Consider the following 7,640-nt stretch of genomic DNA (forward strand, 5'->3'; position numbering starts at 1 on the left):
AAGGTACAATCAAACGTAAAAAATGAATTATACTTAAAATTTAAATCGTAATGAATATAAAAATTCTAGGCGAACGTGAAGTCGTAGAAAATATGGTCTGTAAAAGATACAACAGGTTCGGAAACCTGAGAATTTGGCTTACTTTCTGCTTTTAAAATAACACTTGAAACTTTCTCGACCTTTACTGGTGACTGATTCGCAAATGACTCTTTAACTTTTACAACTGGCTGAACACAGGGTGAAATAGGCAATTCACTTTCCATTTTGCGACTGTTTTGAACAAAATTAGGATCCTTGCTTACGGCAAATTTCTGAACTCTATCTTTAATGGATAAAATATTCTTCGGCAAATCTATACTGTCGTCTTTAGTGACTAAACTATTTCTGGATACATCTTGAACTTCTTGTTGTACCCTGGGTTGAATAAAAATGGACTGAGGCAGTGGAGGGGGAATTGGCGGGTGACTCGTTTTCAATGGTACCACTTCAACAATCGGTGCAACATCGTCGTAAATCTGATCAATGGACGGTGAATCATTATTAAGTTTGCTTAACTGTAATTCGTTGGTACACTCATGGTCATAAGTAATAGATTTCTTGCGTTGACATTGAAAATAACAGATTATGAAAATTATAAAAATACTAATAATAAATGTTGTTAATAATAAAATTGTAATTATATTATAAGGATAGTCAAAGGACTTGTTCAACAGATAAATAAAATTAGAAGCTTTTACGTATGGAAGAAATCCGTTTAAAATAACTAAAATCGCAATGATTTTCATGTTGCTTAGGCAATCAAAACAAACAGTTCTTCAAAACTAACACGTACTTTAAGCCTGCCTAGTCTAATTAGTAGATAGTTTAACTCAACTTTTAATTATTTCTGACTCTAGGCTCAAATTATCTGCGTAATTTATTTATTTAATATTCTCTAAATTTATTAGCACTGTTTAACTTATCTTATTTTAAATTTTACTGCAATTTATTTAATTTCAGGTGTTAACTTTACGTTTAAATTCTTTCAAATCAATCGAACCGTACTAAGGTACAAGGTAAGGAAAAAATTGAGACTGATTTACTCCTGACTACCTGAAATAAAATAATTATTATTTATGCGATCTTTAAATGCATTAAAATACTAACATCACTAAAACTTGAAGAATCTTTAATTCTCTCTACTCATTCTAAAATATGCTTAGCATATTATTGTGGCAAAGCTTTAAACTAAAACCGTTGTGGTTTACTCATAATCATTCTGCGATGGCAGAATGGATTTCCAGGATTTTGGTCTAGATCCAATATCCGAAGGAAAATACTTGTTATTGGAGCGCAATAAAATATCTTGACGTCGACGTCTACATATTCATAAAATATAAATATTCTCATAACTGGCGCTTAAACTAAACTTTGCTAATATAATCATATACCTTCTTCTGAAGAGTAACTATAAAATTCTAGTGATGTATTCGCTGAGCTAGTATTATTACATACTGCAAAAAAACTTTTGTGCCTAAAGCACATTATTAAATAATAAGTCTGCTTTTAATTGTTAATATTATTAGTGCTATTTTATGATAAATTATTATTATGTCACGCGAGTGAATTTAAAATATTAGACCTGTTTCACTTTAATAAATGCCGTAACTTGGAGCAAACTTGCAATATTTATATTTAAACTTTTAAAACAATCTGCATTTTAAAGTTTTTAACGTTCGAAGCTACAACGTGCTAAGGATAAATATTCAACTGTCAAACGAAACAATGTTTCGGACAGGAAAAAAATATAAATATATACTAACAAAAAAAAATCTCGTTAATATGTGAGAAACGTCCACGCCGTGTGATGCTCTCATAATTCTCTTCTAGTTATTCAAAATAAGTTGGCTGTGCCTAACTTTGCTTAAAGCATATAAGTATATGTATATCTGTGTACGGATTCATTCTCGTCACTACTGCTTACCTGTGAACGGACATCTCTCGTCACTGCAGCCTAATTATACATCTATTACTTCTCAACTAGAACTTTTAATTAATCGGGCGGTTTATATCCTAAATCACGGTACGAACATTGTACATGCGTGTCGAGGAATATAATTAACGTTTCGTCTCTTTACATATTAACATGAATTAAAATTTTCAGGCAATGTATGCGTAAGTTAAGGTAACGTAAGGCAAGTGACTATCTCGTATAAACTTGACTATCTCCTTAATATAAGCTCCCTTCATGAGGTGCTAGGAGACTTCAGTCATTAAGAATATAAATGAGTGGTCCTCGGGGCCTTATTCGTTCCCAAAACTATATATGTATAAAATGTAATATCCTCGTTGCAAAAGTCTTAGCAGTCATAGTTCAAGCATTCTAAATCCTTTACAAGTTACGGTCAGTTTTAAACCAAATTTAAATTAAACTTTTAAGAAATTTCAATTAATAATAATAATAATAACAATATATTGACTCAAACAAGCATACTCTGTGCCATAACTCGATAAAATGCACCATAGTGCTGATTGACTCTGACTCGGTGGCACTAATTTATTTTCCTCATTCATAAATAACTTTAAAATCCACTTTTAATCCACGTTGTTAATTAATTAAAATGTTAAGGGTAAAATCGTTTACTGTTCACTGTAGCTTACTGCATCCTCATAACCAACGTTGTAATAATTTTCGTATTCAAGATTATATAAAAAAAATTCTAAAATCACTGTCAATGCAAGAAATCATCAAATCTAAATGCCTTATTCTTATTCCTTATTTAAAATTCTGGATGGTAAAAATTTCCCAAGTGGGAATTTGTTGTAGCCATGGTACCGGTTTCGTGAGTGAACCACAGAGCTACCAGGAGCAGATTGATAGGGAATCGTCCACGGACGTCCCTGGGCCGGCCACATTTTTGATGAAATGGGCCTCCCTAAAATCCGACATCAAACCTTCCGCCACGCGGACTGCCGGACGCTCCTGATACCATAGCGCCAGCCCGACGCGGGTAACCGCGACGGAGCTAGGGCGCGGGTTCCTTCGCATTCTACATTTCGCTGATTACCGACCCAAACTTGAAGTCGATAAATTTAATCAAATTCATCCTCATGTTAGACTAAACATCTATCATGGCATATATAAATTCTTCTCCCCCCCATTAATGCAAAAAACCTTAAGCCCTATGTATTTTCAAAATTTATTTTGGCAAGGACATAATGAAAAACTAAGCAAATGAGCAAAATTTTGGGGTGGGATTGAATTTAAACTGGTTAAAAATTTCTTTTCATTTCTAAAAAAAAATGAAAAGACCCGCAAATCTCCACCACGTAACGAAAGTTGGGGTGGGGTTGAATTTTTAAACTGGCTAACAAACTCTTTTCTCATCGCATTTCCGAAAAAATGCATGAGAAGCCCCAGCAAATCCACCACGTAACGAACCTTAAAGTTCGTGGGATCTTAAAAGTATCTAGCAGGTTAACCAGTTAGCTGATGGGGTGATGTAAACTACTCATCATTCATCCTCTTGATGAGACCACTCGTCATTGACATGACGAGTTATTGCTTGGCATGCGAAAGGTACAAATAACACAAAGGAATTAAACTACTGAAAAGACAATGGCAACTCGTTGGATTTTGTGAACCGTTGAACCTGTATCATGGCTGGGTGTAGGATAATTACCTGTCTAACTGAAGTCTCTGAGCTGAATCGAAAATAGCGAAGTCCTCTGTGAGCTTCTCTCTAAGTGTTGACCAAAGCGAGCTTCCACTATCGACCACCTGTCTTGCTGACCTCCTCTCTCTACCAACTCAATTCCCAAAGTCCAGTCACTTCCCAGCTTGTCTCACCTCCATATTCCCTGGCCATCGAGCTCTTCCTCGATGCCGAATCGCCGAATCGTGTTTATTATAATTGCTACCATGCAAACCGCTGACACCAAACCCAGAAGTGTTACCTGTTTCCTGAATGCTCAGGAGGTTTGCATGGCACAACACAATGCATTGTAAACATGCCTAAGAGGCTTGAGACAGCTGAGAAAAACAAGTGAATGCCCTGGTCAACATGAAGCGTTCAGAGAGACTTAATAAAATAAACATACAATCCTATGGATTGATACGGGATACGTGCCTGCACCAGAACGAATACAGTAATTTAGACGAAGGTGGATTATATAGTGTAACAAATGTAGTACTATCTATTGTTACTCCAACTATTTGAATATTTTCAGGCATATTCCTTAAATGTATTACTTCATACCTATAATTATTTTTAATCCCTATGGCCACTCCACCATATCCGTCATCTCTGTCGTGTCTTATCCAGTGGTATCCATAGGCTTTAATTTTTGATTCGGGTTTCAACCACGTTTCTTGAATTAATATAATGTCTGCTGGGTAAAAGTGAATAATGTTTTCTAGACTGTGTATATTTGGAATTATGCTTCTAATATTCCATTGTATAATTCTCTTCATCCTGCCTGGCATTCTGAGTGATGAATTAGATAATTTATTATACTTGATGCTACAACAGACCTATCCTGTTTCATGTTATGTGATGAAGAGGTATTGGCAAGTTGCTTATTATTCCTGCTAGATACTTAGAAAAATTTGTTAAAAAAGGGTCATTCCTTGATGATCTACAATCTGAACTCGCTTGCATTTTCTGCGATAGTGAAAGTAATTTGTCTTTTTGATCTAAAGCCGAGTTCATTGAACCACTCTGCTGCTTTTCTTTCCAATGTGATTTTGTTTTGTCAATTGTCGCTGGTTTCTGTCTTTCTTTTTGTTCTCGATTTTGAGATGTTTCTGATGATTTTGGACGTTTTCCCTGAGATAACTTTGTTGTTTCCTGGTTACGATCCACTTGTTGAGCGTAATTAAAAGCTCTTTTGTTAGGCAGTTGGTGATGAAGCGTTTGGTATTGGATTTCTTGTTTATTAATGCAAAATTAATATTATATTGAGTCTGTGTTGTTTCCTTGAATGTTGATGCGTAGGACATGTATATTCTGTTCTCACTCGGTACTACTGATGCAGTAGTTAAAGTAGCTTTTGGGTATTTTTTCACAGCTTCATGATACGATAAACCCTCAGGCGCCATAGTCTTGACTATATCCTTTTGTCGCTGTTTTTCTGGACAGTCCTTGTCTGTTGCCCAGTGTTCTTGTGAACAGTGAATGCATATGACATTATTATTACAGCTTGAGAATTCATGATTTTGCCCACAACGTTTACACTTCAATTTACTCTTACAGTTAGATTTGAAATGCCCATAATAGTAGCAGTTTGTGCATTGCTTTACCATGGAAATGTAATGCTCTACATCAATCTTTGAATAATATGAAGTTACATATGCTGGTAAGGTTTGGGCATCAAATGTCAACATTATTGATCTCGTTGGCTCAGCAATTCGACTTCCATTTTCGCCAATTTTGTATTTCATTATTTCACTTTGAGTACGTTGAAAACATTAGGTTTTATGTTTTCTAATAACATCCTCACTTTATGTGCTGGTATATGAGCTAACCAGTTATTGTTCATTAGAACTGGATGAGAGAGAAAGTTGTTAGCATTTTTCGCAGATTTGAATTCCAATTTCGCCAGATTTTTCCACATGGTCTCAATTTTCTTTAGACCATCTATTTTGGTTTCATGAAGTTTTTTCCCTAATTTTAGTATATGTAACTGTCCAATATTTCTTCTATTTGTTCCATTAATTTTATTTGCACTCCTTACAAAAATATCATAAGGCCCCAATTGGGTATTTTTGTATGTAATTGTTTCATGATCTTTAGATATTTTAACTTGATGTATATGTACTGTATCCTGTGACAGGTTTTCCTGAGAGACATCACCTTTGTCTTGACTAGCTACGCTAGCAGGAACCCAAACTTCCATACATTCCGAAGTGTCTGTGACACTTACTTGGGTATTCATTTTGTTTACTGGCGTCGAGCCATATTAAACACTTATATCATATTAATCACTTTATCTTCACTTAATCTATCAATTCACTTCGTTCACACAATTATTATATTATATATTACATTTTAAACTCTCAGTTTATACGAATATATTCCTAACTTAAATCACAAACCACAAGAAACACTAGCAGATTCTCTATCCACCGATCAATCCCATTTCGAGTTCCAAATATCCCTTCAATTCTTAATTGTCGAGATACATTATATTTCTCACATATCAATAGCACACAGATGTGTCAACTCTTGGCTTTGAAAAGATCGCTCAAACAAGGGTGACATCTACATAATAAGGAGTTTCAGCCCAGTTACAATTACGTATATATTGTTAAACTCAATGCGAAAATATTATCTATATCGTGGTTGTTTTAACTAAATGTTTAGAGGTATGATAACAAACAATTACTTAGAGAGTTTGCCGTGCTTGTTGTTGTCCATGAAAACGGACGTTGCTAGGGAACTTAAAGAATGTTTATTTTCACCCCGAAAACTCCTGTAAGGGAATTATGCTAGACTTTTCGTATTTCAAAACATGAGCGTCAGAATTTATTACAGAGGAGAGGTAGGAATTTGATGGGAATGACGGAAAACAATTATTTTTCTATTACGTTTACAAATGTGAAAATGGCAAAGACGTAAATATTGTTTTCTCAATTTAATGTCGCTCTTGAATTCGTCTACCTACAAGAAATCTAACTAACTATCTTAAAACTGTTATTGCTTACTCACTTTATTATTAAGAAAAAAACAATTTTGAATATTTTGTATATTTGTACCATATTAGAGCCCGCACACACACAGAGTTACGTTCAAAATTTCCAAATATGCGAAACGTATATATTGGTAAACTCAATGCGAACATATTTACATCGTGGTTGTTTTAATTAAATGTTTAGAGGTATTTGAGAGTTTGCCGTGTTTGTTGTTCACCATGGAAACGGACGTTGCAAGGGAACTTAAAGAAAGTTTATTTTCACCCCGAGAACTACTCTAAGGGAATTATGTTAGACTTTTCTAATTTCAAAATACGAGCGTCAGAATTTATTACAGAGGCAAGGTAGGAATTTGAGGAGAATGACAGAAAACAATTATTATCCATTTACGTTTAAAAATGTGAAAATGAAAAAAGACGTAAATATTGCATTTCCAATTTAGTGCCACTATTGAATTCGTTTATGCAAAACATCCAACCTATTATCTTGAAACTGTTATTACTTACTCAGTTTATTATTAGTAAAATAGACAATAATATTTCGAATATTTGTACCTCATTAGAGCCCATACAGACATAACGTTACTTTCTAAATTTTCAAATTAGCGAAATTATACACTTGTTTGGCTTCATCCAATAAAACATGCAGACATTTTACCCCATCTATAACATGGTTACACCCACAACGTGGCCGAAGATCACGCATGCGAGCATACAAGACATGGCCAAAGGCCCCTCGAAAGCAAGCGAGTTTTTATATATGCCAAATTATAGATTCAATTTATAATTGTTATCCATTTTATTCTTCATTATGATATAATTACTTTATTTACACACACACACACACACACATACACTAATACTTATCTAAATTTCCAATGGCGCATGCTTATTTCAATGAAATTATTAATATATCATGAAATTACACCAGGTTCATACTCTATGATTTTCTCTTTCATTACGTAACG

Source organism: Lepisma saccharinum, chromosome 9 (assembly GCF_977018435.1).
Source record: "Lepisma saccharinum chromosome 9, izLepSacc3.1, whole genome shotgun sequence".
Taxonomy (NCBI): domain Eukaryota; kingdom Metazoa; phylum Arthropoda; class Insecta; order Zygentoma; family Lepismatidae; genus Lepisma; species Lepisma saccharinum.